General features: G+C 50.8%; 1 protein-coding gene across 2 annotated transcripts in view; it reads left to right on the top strand.

The window, feature by feature from the left end:
- The first annotated feature begins 3636 nt into the window (after positions 1-3636).
- RGS6 (regulator of G protein signaling 6) overlaps positions 3637-14137 on the top strand; it is a 1064816-nt gene continuing 1054315 nt past the window's right edge. Inside the window, exon 1 of one of the 2 annotated variants that reach the window (XM_085627281.1) lies at positions 3637-4806. The gene's annotated coding sequence lies outside the window, so the exon portion shown is untranslated. The remainder of the gene's footprint in view (positions 4807-14137) is intronic. The other variant, XM_085627283.1, reaches the window with a different exon arrangement.

The raw sequence follows: 14137 nt of genomic DNA, 5'->3' as shown, positions 1-14137 counted from the left end.
TGTATGGATCTGGGGGATGGTGTCCCCAGGGCCTAAAGAAGCTCAGGCAGGGGGGGCACCTGGCCCCCCTCCCCTTTAATTTAAAAAGGCCCTGAAAGATGGGGTCAGCAAAAAAAAACGGAGCTCTTTTTATAATTAGCTCCGGGGGGGGCCGAATCCCGGGGGCAAAATTATTAAATTTAAAGGGGGCCCAGAGGGGCACCCCAGCCCCGGGGACCGCCTCCCCCCCGGGCTACAAAATAAATTGGGAGGGGCTCGAAAGCCCCTCCCAGTATAATTTGTGGGGGGTGCTCAATGACCCCCCCATGCCCGGGGGACCACACCCCCGGGGCTTTATGTATTGAGGGGGGCTGATTGACCCTCCTCCTGGAGCCCTCGAGGGCCCTGGGGACCGCCACCCCCCAGGGCCCGCTCCTGCAGTGTTCTGGGGTGCCCACCCCCAGAAAATTTTGGAAGCAATACTGAAAAACAGCCAGAATTACACCAATTTTGGCAAAAAGCCAGAACTTTTGTCATAAGGCGTGCTTTTTTTGTTTGCTTTAAATCTGTTCAGTTGTTTCCAAAAAATTCACATTTAAATTAGTGCTTGGAGTGGTCATGAAGGGTTTAAGAAGATAGTGATATCTGGACTGTTGGTGTCCAGATATGCTGGGATTGGTTACTCTAAAGAAGCCATGGGCCAGATGTACAACCGTTTTTTGCGGTCGGAAACAGGGCCGTTTGTGGCCGCAAAAAAGGGTCTGCCCCATCTAAAAAACCCATTTTGCGAGTCGGTAACCTATTTCCGACTCGCAAAATAGGGTTTGTGAATCACTATTTGGAAGGGGCATTCCAAGGGTGTCCCTTCCTAATAGCGAGTCCCACTGCAATGTAAGAATTTGCAGCCGCAATTGCGATTGCAAAACACTCGCAGTTTACCACCCATTTCAAATGGGTGGTAAGCCACTCACAAACCGGAAGGGGTCCACAGGAGACCCCTTCCCCTTTGTGGCTGGAACTGAAAATATTTTTTAAGAGCACTGCCTACTCTTAAAAAATGAAACAGAAATGTTTCATTTTAATTTTTTTAAATGCATCCCTTTTTCCTTTAAGGAAAACAGGCTGCATTAGAAAAACATATACTGCTTTATTTAAAAATCAGTCACAGTTGGTCTGTTGACCCCAGAAGGCCACCATCCATGGGAGTGCCAGCCATTCCTAATGGGGTCGCAAATTGCACCCACCTCATGAGTATAAATGAGGCAGGCAATTTGCGATTCCATTAGAAATCGCAAACAGTGCAAATTGCGAGTTGCAAAATGACACACTTTGCGCCTTGCAAATTGGTAGGGTCGTACATCTGGCCCTTAGTCTAGCCTGGTCGGCAGGCCACAACCTCAACATTATTTTCTGGCCACCTTTAGAGGACTCGGGGGGCCTGGTCCCTGCGTCCGGAAAATGAATCAAAAAATATAAGGGAGCAAGGTGGGCCAACCTTGACCCCAAGGGGCATGTGTGGGGTGGGTTCCCAAAGGGACGTTCCCAACCCCCAATGATTGGCTGACCACAACATGTATAACATGTTTTGGCAGCCACAGAGGACTCGGGGACGCAATCCCACTTTGAAACGCATTGGAGTGAATGTCAGTCTTTGAGGGTCAAAATAGGAGCACATAAAAAGGGTGACAGTAGATTTTAGTCACAATATAAATCATTTGTTCGTGGTATTATAGTCATTTTAGGAATTTTAGGTAATGTTATCCTGTGAAAAATGCTCACCACTTACTAGGATTTGATGAACCATGTTTGAAACAAAGCTGTTTCCTCTTTTGATTTTCTCATAGAGGTAACGCGGGGTTGTCCAGAAACTGAAATAACATTTTCTATAAGTAACTAGCTGCACATGCATGTGCAAGGCATTGCTGCACATGGTCTTCACCCCTGTGGTCAACCCATCAGGGAAAGCTCACTCCCTTCAGAAACCCATGGCCCCCTTAGGTGGACAACCCTCCAGTGTGCACGGCCTGTGCCCTACGCTGAACCCTGCATGGACCACAGACCTCCCATTGGAAACCATCCACACACAGAAGCTACGCCAGGAATTCACAAGATGCCAAACAATATTTTGTCCTTTTACATTTCTGTAGGCCCCAATATCTAGTTTATTGTTCTGTGTCTAGAACCCTAACTCAGCCAAGCGGTTGCTTCAGAGCACTAATAAAAACTATAAGATGTTTATGAAACTCAGAGATCCTGCGTGTAAAACTGTACACCTCTACCGTGGCACACTTTCTATACTATATCAAAATATATGCATTAGACTTTATACACACTGTTGACATTAAATTAATGAACTGTAAATAAAAATTCCAACAGCAGTTAATGTCTTCTTACGGTAGCCTTATTTTCCTTGCTTTGCATTTTATTTCCTAACATTGAGGAGTGAAAGTCTCATATTTTGCCTCAAACACTCCCTGCTCTGCAGCGACAGGCGGATATGCATGTGCGGTGTCTAAATGAAAGCACACACATACATATTACACATGGCAGTGTGTTTACCACAGCTGCGTGCGGTGTGATCGAGGAGGGCCTAGGTGGACTGGATGGTGTGAGTGTGTGTGATTGTTGATGCGAGAGTGGAATGCACAAGTTGTGGTCAGTTACAGCGGGTTGAAGCGCTGAGTGTGAGTTGAGCGCTGGGTGCGGTGAAGGTTGCTCATTGAATGGGGTCGCGTATCTATGAATCAAAGGGGGCCCAGCGTCGGGTGGGCCTTGCACCCCATCTTCAATACTTCCACTCGGAAGGTTGTGAGAAGGGTGCAACACTCCACCCTGCGAGCTATTACCTACTTTTCCTAATTTGTTCCAATTCCCCATGTGTTCAATCAATCATCATTTGCAGAGAGTGGCACTGACACCCCTGAGGGTATCTGAGCGCTGGGATGCGAGGAGTCCGTAGAAAAGCCAGGTCTTGAGGAAACTGTGGGAGAGGAAAGAAGCGAGCAGAAAAAGGCGAAAAAGAGGGCAGGACAAGAAAAAGCAAAACAGAGGGCAGAAAAGCACAGATGCGTAGAGCTCGCTATCTGAGATGGCTGAGTCCGTCCTGAACAGGTGCGCCGAGCGCGCACTGCCCGCCAGGACGTGTCCATTCCCAAAACCACACTCCACCCAACCCCACACTCCACCACGCTCCCCAAGGAGGCACAAAATTGTAGAGCGTGCCGTATGCGAAAGCTGTGCCCATCCTGGACCTTGAACAGGTGCGCAGAGCGCGCACTGTCCTTTCAGCACGCGTCCATTCCCAACCCCACACTCCATCACGCTCCCGCAGAAGAGCACAGATGCCCATGCGCAGTGCCCATACTGAGCCCCGAGCAGGTGTGCAGAGCTCACACTGTCCGCGCAGGACGTGTCCATTCCCAACCCCACACACACTCCACCGAACCCCCACACCCCATCACACTCCCGCAGGAGAGCATAGATGTGCAGCGCGCAGCGCGTGCTGTCTTTGGAGGCTGCGCCCATCTTAGACCCCAAACAGGTGCGCAGAGCGCGCACTGTCCCCGTCTGCGCCAATCTCTGCTCAGTGGTTCAGGTGCGCCGAGCGCGCACCGATCGCGCAGCCTGGCCAATCCCTGCTCCATGGTTCAGGTGCGCGCGACGCAGACCCGGTGCGATGCGCTGTGCGCGCGGAAGGGGCGCTGCGGAGAGCTCGCGCCGTTGGCAGAGCCCTTGCATTGGAATACAGCCTCGGCGGCGGCGGCAGCATCTCTTGACAACGTCTCTCCTGCCTCGGGCGCTGCTGGACCCCACTTGCCCCCTCTCCCCTGTGCTCTGGCTGCCAATCCACTGAGCTATTGCAGCATCTTTGCGGTACCCTTCCCTCATACCTTCTTTGGTCCCCACTCTCCTGGGGATGATGGCCCCAACCCCTCCCCGACTGACTGTTGCCCCTACCTTCTTCGACTATTGCCCCGCACTTCTGCTTTCTGTCTGTGAGTTCCTGCCCGCCCCCGCACTTGCGGGCGCCTTCATCCTGGGCACTTGCGCACAACCCCCGTCTTCCCATTTTTAGCTGCCCCACCACCCGGAACTTTGCTATCTGCCACGCCACCCCCCTGCTCTACAACCGCTGTTCTTGCCCCCTCCTTACCATCTTCCTGCCCCCTTCCACTTCATACCTGATCTAGTGCTCTTACCCCTGAATCCTACGCTAGTACCCTCTCTACACAGCTCCCCTCCCCCACCTTCGGCACTTGCCTCCTCTACAGCAAGCCTTTAACCCCCCCCCGTACCTCCTCTGTTCGGTACTCACACCCCACCCCACTCACCTTCGTTTCCTCCAAGTCCCACCCTTCACACCTCCTCCTCCAGGACTCCTGACAGTTGCCACATCTGGGTCTCCTGAACGCCCACCCTTCCCATTACTAAACCCCCCACCCCCAGGAATACTGTCGACCCCCGGACCCGTGTGCCACCGCCTCCATCATGGCATCTACTTAAGTTATTACCCCCTAGCTCGTGCCCCGCCCCCCACCCGGCTCGTGCGCTCCCCCCTCCGCAGCCACAGCCGTGTGTGCCTGTGCACAGCCCCGGTGCAGCAGGCGCACAGAAGCCTCGCATTCCCTCGAACCCAGAGGAAGCGGCACCATGCCTGCGCTCTTGCTGCCTCGCCAACTCTCCGGCCTGGCAGCTCTCTGACCCAGCCTGCTTCCCTCCCATGCCCCCAGCCCCTGGAAGCTGCCCCTGCCCGGCTGCCATGGTCTAGGCATCCCCGGTCTCCAAGGAGGACTGTCGGCTGAGAGAGGCAAGCCTGCGGTTGCTAAGGTAATGAGACGTGGACCCCTAACACTGCAACGAGTGGGGGGTTCTCTAATTGCTGTTTTCGTGTCAGGGAATGAACAGGCTGCTATATATGTGTGACGGACGTGAGCAGGCAGATATATGTGCGTTCACATCTGCACAGAGCAGGCAGGTAGCACCAGCAGGCGCACAGAACATCCTCTGGGAGCCGCCACTCCCCTGTGACTGACAGTGGCGTTTGTGCAGAGTTAATCCGTCCCAGGGGGCGGTAAAGGGGGGGGGGGGCACGGGGAAGAGGGGCATGGGTAGGCGGGGAGGGGTTGGCAGGACACACTATGGCGCTTGGGGGAGAAAATGTAGGAGGCTTAAAAGCAGGTGCAAGAATGCATTGAGTGTGTTTGGTGATGTGTAAGCAAATGAAACGACAGCCGATATGAAATGGCAACCTTTCCATAATGTACTAAAAACATAGGGACCCTCCAATTATGTCAACTCCTACCCCACATCCCCCAAAAAATCTGGACCTGTGACAGCGTGGGCATTTTTGTGGGGGAGGGGCGCTAATATTGTTGAATTGTAATAATATATTGCTGTTGAATGTCCATAGGTCTTTATATCCTAGCTACCCCTTGTGGCTTCTTGGCGCTCGTTTTTCGACCCCAGGAGAACCCGTGACCTACAGCCAGAGCTGAGCCAAATAAGATATCCAATTGGTAAATGATAATATATTTTATATAGCCTAGTTTACCATGTGCATAACACTCTAAATGCCAGTTGTTCCTGTCACCTGGCTGAATGTATCTGCCTTGAAAGGATGAAAGGTGAGTTAGTCCAATCGAGATTGCCAGCCGAGACCTGAAGATTGCGCGCACACCTCAGCAGCGAGCGCTTAACATAGTGGGTTTTGTTACATCTACGACTACGTAAGATTACTGGGACCAGACTCGAGTCTTAATTTATGCGTAAACGGTGTTGGAGGAACTCGGGGGCTTATTTACAATCCCCTTGCGCCGCCGGTGCGTCACTTTTAATATGGGAAAAAGTGAGGTACCGTGGGCGCAAGGTGCTTGTAAATAAGCCCGGGTGTGATTAACAGGTGTGGCGACGCCGGTTCGACTGTGTTAAGTGTATCGACTTTGGAGGTGAGTCTCGGCCGTGTGACACAAATTAATTCGTCATGCAGGACGCGCACCGATTTTAGTATCAACTTCACCTACAGTGCATCCTCGCTGGGTTGAAAGTGGAACTTGTGACTTGCGGGATGAAGCCACATCCAATCACCTAAAACGTAGATTAAATTATGCTAAAAAAAAACGACTAACATGTCTGCAGTGGTCCCATTAGCGCCGCGCACGTTAAATCCCCACAGAGGCGCTAAAGAGCGTCCAATGGGAAGCATACAGAGGCATCCCCAGCCCCCTCTGATTAAATAAACGCTTCCCTCCCCCCCACCATCCGAGCCCCGCTGAGCGCCGAGAGGCCGACCCTGCTCCGCAATTTTTATCCAGTTATCCGCTGAGTTCTGACGTCGGACTGAGGGGGGACAAGGGGAGGGGGTTGGTATATTGCCGCTCGGTGTGTACGCCGAGGAGCAGAGAGGAGGGTGCTTTAGGAACCGGGGCTGTGATGCTGCCGTTTGTGCGGCGCACATTGGGAAGCAGGTCGGCTGTCGGTGCGCACGCGCACTGGAGGAGTACTATGGAAGTGATGATGTCTGGAGCCTGTGTTGGTACACAAGAGAGGATTAGGCAGCTAACGAGCGTGGCGGCGTGTACTCAGGCAGAGCTGGGGGTGAAACATTGCACTGTGTGTATACGTGAAGAGGTGGGGTTAAACATTGTACTGTGACTGCGTACACACATGGAACTGGGTGTGTTTGCAATGTGTATACACACGCAGAGCTGAGGTGTAACATTGCACTGTGTGTGCGCGCGCAGAGCTGAGGTGAAACATTGCACAGTGTGTGCACGTGCAGAGCTGGGGGTCATTGCACTGTGTGTACACACGCAGAGCTGAGGTGAAACATTGCACTGTGTGTACAAGTGTAGAGCTAGGGAGAAACTTTGCACTGTGTGTGCACGTACAGAGCTGGGGGTGAAACACTGTACTGTGACTGTGTACACGCACAGAGCTGGGTGTGTGCACTGTGTGTACACACAATGATCTGCGGTGTAACATTGAACTGTGTGTGCACGTGCAGAGCTGGGGTGAAACATTGTACTGAGTGTACACGTACAGAGTTGAAGTGAAACGTTGTACTGTGTGTATACATGCAGAGCTGGGGTGAAACATTGCACTGTGTGTACACGCATAGAGCTGAGTTGAAACATTGCACTGCATTTGTGTACAGGCGCAGAGCTTAGGTGAAACATTGTACTGTGTGTGCACATGCAGAGCTGGGGTGATTGCACTGTGTGTACACACGCAAAGCTGAAGTGAAACATTGCACTGTGCGTACACACGCAGAGCTGGAGTGAAACATTGCACTGTGTGTACACACACAGAGCTGAGGTGAAACATTGCACTGCGTGTGTGTAGAAGCGCAGAGCTGAGGTGAAACATTTCACTGTGCACACGCACAGAGTTGAGATGAAACGTTGCTCTGCGTGTGTGTACAAGCGCAGAGCTGAGGTGAAACATTGCAATGTGTGTACACGCACAGAGTCGAGGTGAAACATTGCACTACGTGTGTACACGTGCAGAGCTGGGGTGAAACATAGTACTAAGTGTACATGCACAGAGCTGAGGTGAAACATTGTACTGTGGGTGTGTATAGGTGCAGAGGTGAGGTGAAATATTGCACTGTGTGTGCATGTGCAGAGCTGGGTGTGTGCACTGTGTGTACACATGCAGAGCTGAGGTTTAACATTGAACTGTATGTGCACGTGCAGAGCTGGGGTGAAACATAGTACTGTGTGTACATGCACAGAGCTGAGGTGAAATGTTGCACTGCATGTGTGTACAAGCGCAGACCTGAGGTGAAACATTGCACTGTGCGTACATACGCAGAGCTGGAGTCAAACATTGCACAGTGTGTACATGCACAGAGCTGAGGAGAAACAGTGCACTGTGTGTACATGCACAAAGTTGAGGTGAAACATTGCACTGCGTGTACAAGCACAGAGTTGAGGTGAAACATTGCACTGCATGTGTACACGTGCAGAGCTGGGGTGAAACATAGTACTGTGTGTACATGCACAGAGCTGAGGTGAAACATTGTACTTCGTGTGCACATGCAGAGCTGGGGTGATTGCACTGTGTGTACACACGCAAAGCTGAAGTGAAACATTGCACTGTGCGTACACACGCAGAGCTGGAGTGAAACATTGCACTGTGTGTACACACACAGAGCTGAGGTGAAACATTGCACTGCGTGTGTGTAGAAGCGCAGAGCTGAGGTGAAACATTTCACTGTGCACACGCACAGAGTTGAGATGAAACGTTGCTCTGCGTGTGTGTACAAGCGCAGAGCTGAGGTGAAACATTGCAATGTGTGTACACGCACAGAGTCGAGGTGAAACATTGCACTACGTGTGTACACGTGCAGAGCTGGGGTGAAACATAGTACTAAGTGTACATGCACAGAGCTGAGGTGAAACATTGTACTGTGGGTGTGTATAGGTGCAGAGGTGAGGTGAAATATTGCACTGTGTGTGCATGTGCAGAGCTGGGTGTGTGCACTGTGTGTACACATGCAGAGCTGAGGTTTAACATTGAACTGTATGTGCACGTGCAGAGCTGGGGTGAAACATAGTACTGTGTGTACATGCACAGAGCTGAGGTGAAATGTTGCACTGCATGTGTGTACAAGCGCAGACCTGAGGTGAAACATTGCACTGTGCGTACATACGCAGAGCTGGAGTCAAACATTGCACAGTGTGTACATGCACAGAGCTGAGGAGAAACAGTGCACTGTGTGTACATGCACAAAGTTGAGGTGAAACATTGCACTGCGTGTACAAGCACAGAGTTGAGGTGAAACATTGCACTGCATGTGTACACGTGCAGAGCTGGGGTGAAACATAGTACTGTGTGTACATGCGCAGAGCTGAGGTGAAACATTGCACTACATGTGTGTACAGGTGGAGAGCTGAGGTGAAATATTGCACTGTGTGTGCATGTGCAGAGCTGGGTGTGTGCACTGAGTGTACACATGCAGAGCTGAGGTTTAACATTGAACTGTATGTGCACATGCAGAGCTGGGGTGAAACATTGCACTGTGTGTACATGCACAGAGCTGAGGTGGAACATTGCACTGTGTGTGCATGTGCAGAGCAGGGGTGATTGCACTGTGTGTACACAGAGCTGAGGTGAAGCATTGCACTGTGCGTACACACGCAGAGCTGGAGTCAAACATTGCACTGTGTGTACACGCACAGAGCTGAGGTGAAATGTTGCACTGCATGTGTGTACAAGCGCAGAGCTGAGGTGAAACATTGCACTGTGCACACGCACAAAGTTGAGGTGAAACACTGCAGTGTGCGTACACACGCAGAGCTGGAGTCAAACATTGCACTGTGTGTACATGCACAGAGCTGAGGTGAAACATTGCACTGTGTGTGCATGTGCAGAGCTGGGGTGATTGCACTGTGCGTACACACGCAGAGCTGGAGTGAAACATTGCACTGTGTGTACACACACAGAGCTGAGGTGAAACATTGCACTGCGTGTGTGTAGAAGCACAGAGCTGAGGTGAAACATTTCACTGTGCACACGCACAGAGTTGAGATGAAACGTTGCTCTGCGTGTGTGTACAAGCGCACAGCTGAGGTGAAACATTGCAATGTGTGTACACGCACAGAGTTGAGGTGAAACATTGCACTGCATGTGTACACGTGCAGAGCTGGGGTGAAACATAGTACTGTGTGTACATGCACAGAGCTGAGGTGAAACATTGTACTTCGTGTGTGTACAGGTGCAGAGCTGAGGTGAGGTGAAATATTGCACTGTGTGTGCATGTGCAGAGCTGGGTGTGTGCACTGTGTGTACACATGCAGAGCTGAGGTTTAACATTGAACTGTATGTGCATGTGCAGAGCTGGGGTGAAACATAGTACTGTGTGTACATGCACAGAGCTGAGGTGAAACATTGCACTGCGTGTGTGTACAGGTGCAGAGCTGAGGTGAAATATTGCACTGTGTGTGCATGTGCAGAGCTGGGGTGATTGCACTGTGTGTACACAGGGCTGAGGTGAAACATTGCACTTTGCGTACACACGCAGAGCTGGAGTCAACCATTGCACTGTGTGTACACGCACAGAGCTGTGGTGAAATGTTGCACTGTATGTGTGTACAAGCGCAGAGCTGAGGTGAAACATTGCACTGTGCACACACACAAAGTTGAGGTGAAACATTGCACTGTGCGTACATACGCAGAGCTGGAGTCAAACATTGAACTGTGTGTACATGCACAGAGCTGAGGAGAAACAGTGCACTGCGTGTACATGCACAGAGTTGAGGTGAAACATTGCACTGCGTGTACGCGTACAGAGTTGAGGTGTAACATTGCACTGCGTGTGTACACGTGCAGAGCTGGGGTGAAACATAGTACTGTGTGTACATGTGCAGAGCTGAGGTGAAACATTGCACTGCGTGTGTGTACAGGTGGAGAGCTGAGGTGAAATATTGCACTGTGTGTGCATGTGCAGAGCTGGGTGTGTGCACTGTGTGTACACATGTAGAGCTGAGGTTTAACATTGAACTGTCTGTGCACATGCAGAGCTGGGGTGAAACATAGTACTGTGTGTACATGCACAGAACTGAGGTGAAACATTGCACTGCGTGTGTGTACAGGTGCAGAGCTGAGGTGAAATATTGCACTGTGTGTGCATGTGCAGAGCTGGGGTGATTGCACTGTGTGTACACAGAGCTGAGGTGAAACCTTGCACTGTGCGCGCACACACAGAGCTGGAGTCAAACATTGCACTGTGTGTACACGCACAGAGCTGAGGTGAAACATTGCACTGCGTGTGTGCACAAGCGCAGAGCTGAGGTGAAACATTGCACTGTGCATACACACAAAGTTGAGGTGAAACATTGCACTGTGCGTACACACGCAGAGCTGGAGTCAAATATTGCACTGTGTGTACATGCACAGAGCTGAGGTGAAACATTGCACTGTGTGTGCATGTGTAGAGCTGGGGTGATTGCACTGTGTGTACACAGAGCTGAGGTGAAACATTGCACTGTGCGTACACACACAGAGCTGGAGTCAAACATTGCACTGTGTGTACACGCACAGAGCTGAGGTGAAATGTTGCACTGCATGTGTGTACAAGCGCAGAGCTGAGGTGAAACATTGCACTGTGCACACGCACAAAGTTGAGGTGAAACACTGCACTGTGCGTACACATGCAGAGCTGGAGTCAAACATTGCACTGTGTGTACATGCACAGAGCTGAGGTGAAACATTGCACTGTGTGTGCATGTGCAGAGCTGGGGTGATTGCACTGTGCGTACACACGCAGAGCTGGAGTGAAACATTGCACTGCGTGTGTGTAGAAGCACAGAGCTGAGGTGAAACATTTCACTGTGCACACGCACAGAGTTGAGATGAAACGTTGCTCTGCGTGTGTGTACAAGCGCACAGCTGAGGTGAAACATTGCAATGTGTGTACACGCACAGAGTTGAGGTGAAACATTGCACTGCATGTGTACACGTGCAGAGCTGGGGTGAAACATAGTACTGTGTGTACATGCACAGAGCTGAGGTGAAACATTGTACTGCGTGTGTGTACAGGTGCAGAGCTGAGGTGAGGTGAAATATTGCACTGTGTGTGCATGTGCAGAGCTGGGTGTGTGCACTGTGTGTACACATGCAGAGCTGAGGTTTAACATTGAACTGTATGTGCATGTGCAGAGCTGGGGTGAAACATAGTACTGTGTGTACATGCACAGAGCTGAGGTGAAACATTGCACTGCGTGTGTGTACAGGTGCAGAGCTGAGGTGAAATATTGCACTGTGTGTGCATGTGCAGAGCTGGGGTGATTGCACTGTGTGTACACAGAGCTGAGGTGAAACATTGCACTTTGCGTACACACGCAGAGCTGGAGTCAACCATTGCACTGTGTGTACACGCACAGAGCTGTGGTGAAATGTTGCACTGTATGTGTGTACAAGCGCAGAGCTGAGGTGAAACATTGCACTGTGCACACACACAAAGTTGAGGTGAAACATTGCACTGTGCGTACATACGCAGAGCTGGAGTCAAACATTGCACTGTGTGTACATGCACAGAGCTGAGGAGAAACAGTGCACTGCGTGTACATGCACAGAGTTGAGGTGAAACATTACACTGCGTGTACACGCACAGAGATGAGGTGAAACATTGCACTGCGTGTGTACACGTGCAGAGCTGGGGTGAAACATAGTACTGTGTGTACATGTGCAGAGCTGAGGTGAAACATTGCACTGCGTGTGTGTACAGGTGGAGAGCTGAGGTGAAATATTGCACTGTGTGTGCATGTGCAGAGCTGGGTGTGTGCACTGTGTGTACACATGTAGAGCTGAGGTTTAACATTGAACTGTCTGTGCACATGCAGAGCTGGGGTGAAACATAGTACTGTGTGTACATGCACAGAACTGAGGTGAAACATTGCACTGCGTGTGTGTACAGGTGCAGAGCTGAGGTGAAATATTGCACTGTGTGTGCATGTGCAGAGCTGGGGTGATTGCACTGTGTGTACACAGAGCTGAGGTGAAACCTTGCACTGTGCGCACACACACAGAGCTGGAGTCAAACATTGCACTGTGTGTACACGCACAGAGCTGAGGTGAAACATTGCACTGCGTGTGTGCACAAGCGCAGAGCTGAGGTGAAACATTGCACTGTGCATACACACAAAGTTGAGGTGAAACATTGCACTGTGCGTACACACGCAGAGCTGGAGTCAAATATTGCACTGTGTGTACATGCACAGAGCTGAGGTGAAACATTGCACTGTGTGTGCATGTGTAGAGCTGGGGTGATTGCACTGTGTGTACACAGAGCTGAGGTGAAACATTGCACTGTGCGTACACACACAGAGCTGGAGTCAAACATTGCACTGTGTGTACACGCACAGAGCTGAGGTGAAATGTTGCACTGCATGTGTGTACAAGCGCAGAGCTGAGGTGAAACATTGCACTGTGCACACGCACAAAGTTGAGGTGAAACACTGCACTGTGCGTACACATGCAGAGCTGGAGTCAAACATTGCACTGTGTGTACATGCACAGAGCTGAGCTGAAACATTGCACTGTGTGTGCACGTGCAGAGCTGGGGTGATTGCACTGTGCGTACACACGCAGAGCTGGAGTGAAACATTGCACTGTGTGTACACACACAGAGCTGAGGTGAAACATTGCACTGCGTGTGTGTAGAAGCGGAGAGCTGAGGTGAAACATTTCACTGTGCACACGCACAGAGTTGTGATGAAACGTTGCTCTGCGTGTGTGTACAAGCGCACAGCTGAGGTGAAACATTGCAATGTGTGAACACGCACAGAGTTGAGGTGAAACATTGCACTGCGTGTGTACACGTGCAGAGCTGGTTTGAAACATAGTACTGTGTGTACATGCACAGAGCTGAGGTGAAACATTGCACTGCGTGTGTGTACAGGTGCAGAGCTGAGGTGAAATATTGCACTGTGTGTGCATGTGCAAAGCTGGGCTGATTGCACTGTGTGTACACAGAGCTGAGGTGAAACTTTGCACTTTGCGTACACACGCAAAGCTGAAGTCAAACATTGCACTGTGTGTACATGCACAGAGCTGAGGTGAAATGTTGCACAGCATGTGTGTACAAGCGCAGAGCTGAGGTGAAATATTGCACTGTGCACACACACAAAGTTGAGGTGAAACTTTGCACTGTGCGTACATATGCAGAGCTGGAGTCAAACATTGCACTGTGTGTACATGCACAGAGCTGAGGAGAAACAGTGCACTGTGTGTACATGCACAGAGTTGAGGTGAAACATTGCACTGCGTGTACATGCACAGAGTTGAGGTGAAACATTACACTGCGTGTGTACACGTGCAGAGCTGGGGTGAAACATAGTACTGTGCACACGCACAAAGTTGAGGTGAAACATTGCACTGTGCGTACACATGCAGAGCTGGAGTCAAACATTGCACTGTGTGTACATGCACAGAGCTGAGGAGAAACAGGGCACTGCGTGTACATGCACAGAGTTGAGGTGAAACATTGCACTGTGTGTACACACACAGAGTTGAGGTGAAACATTGCACTGCGTGTGTACACGTGCAGAGCTGGGGTGAAACATAGTACTGTGCACACGCACAAAGTTGAGGTGAAACATTGCACTGTGCGTACACATGCAGAGCTGGAGTCAAACATTGCACTGTGTGTACATGC

This window comes from Triturus cristatus, chromosome 9 (assembly GCF_964204655.1).
Source record: "Triturus cristatus chromosome 9, aTriCri1.1, whole genome shotgun sequence".
Lineage (NCBI taxonomy): Eukaryota > Metazoa > Chordata > Amphibia > Caudata > Salamandridae > Triturus > Triturus cristatus.
Note: the sequence above shows the minus strand (reverse complement) of the source record. Positions and strands in the feature narration are given on the sequence as shown.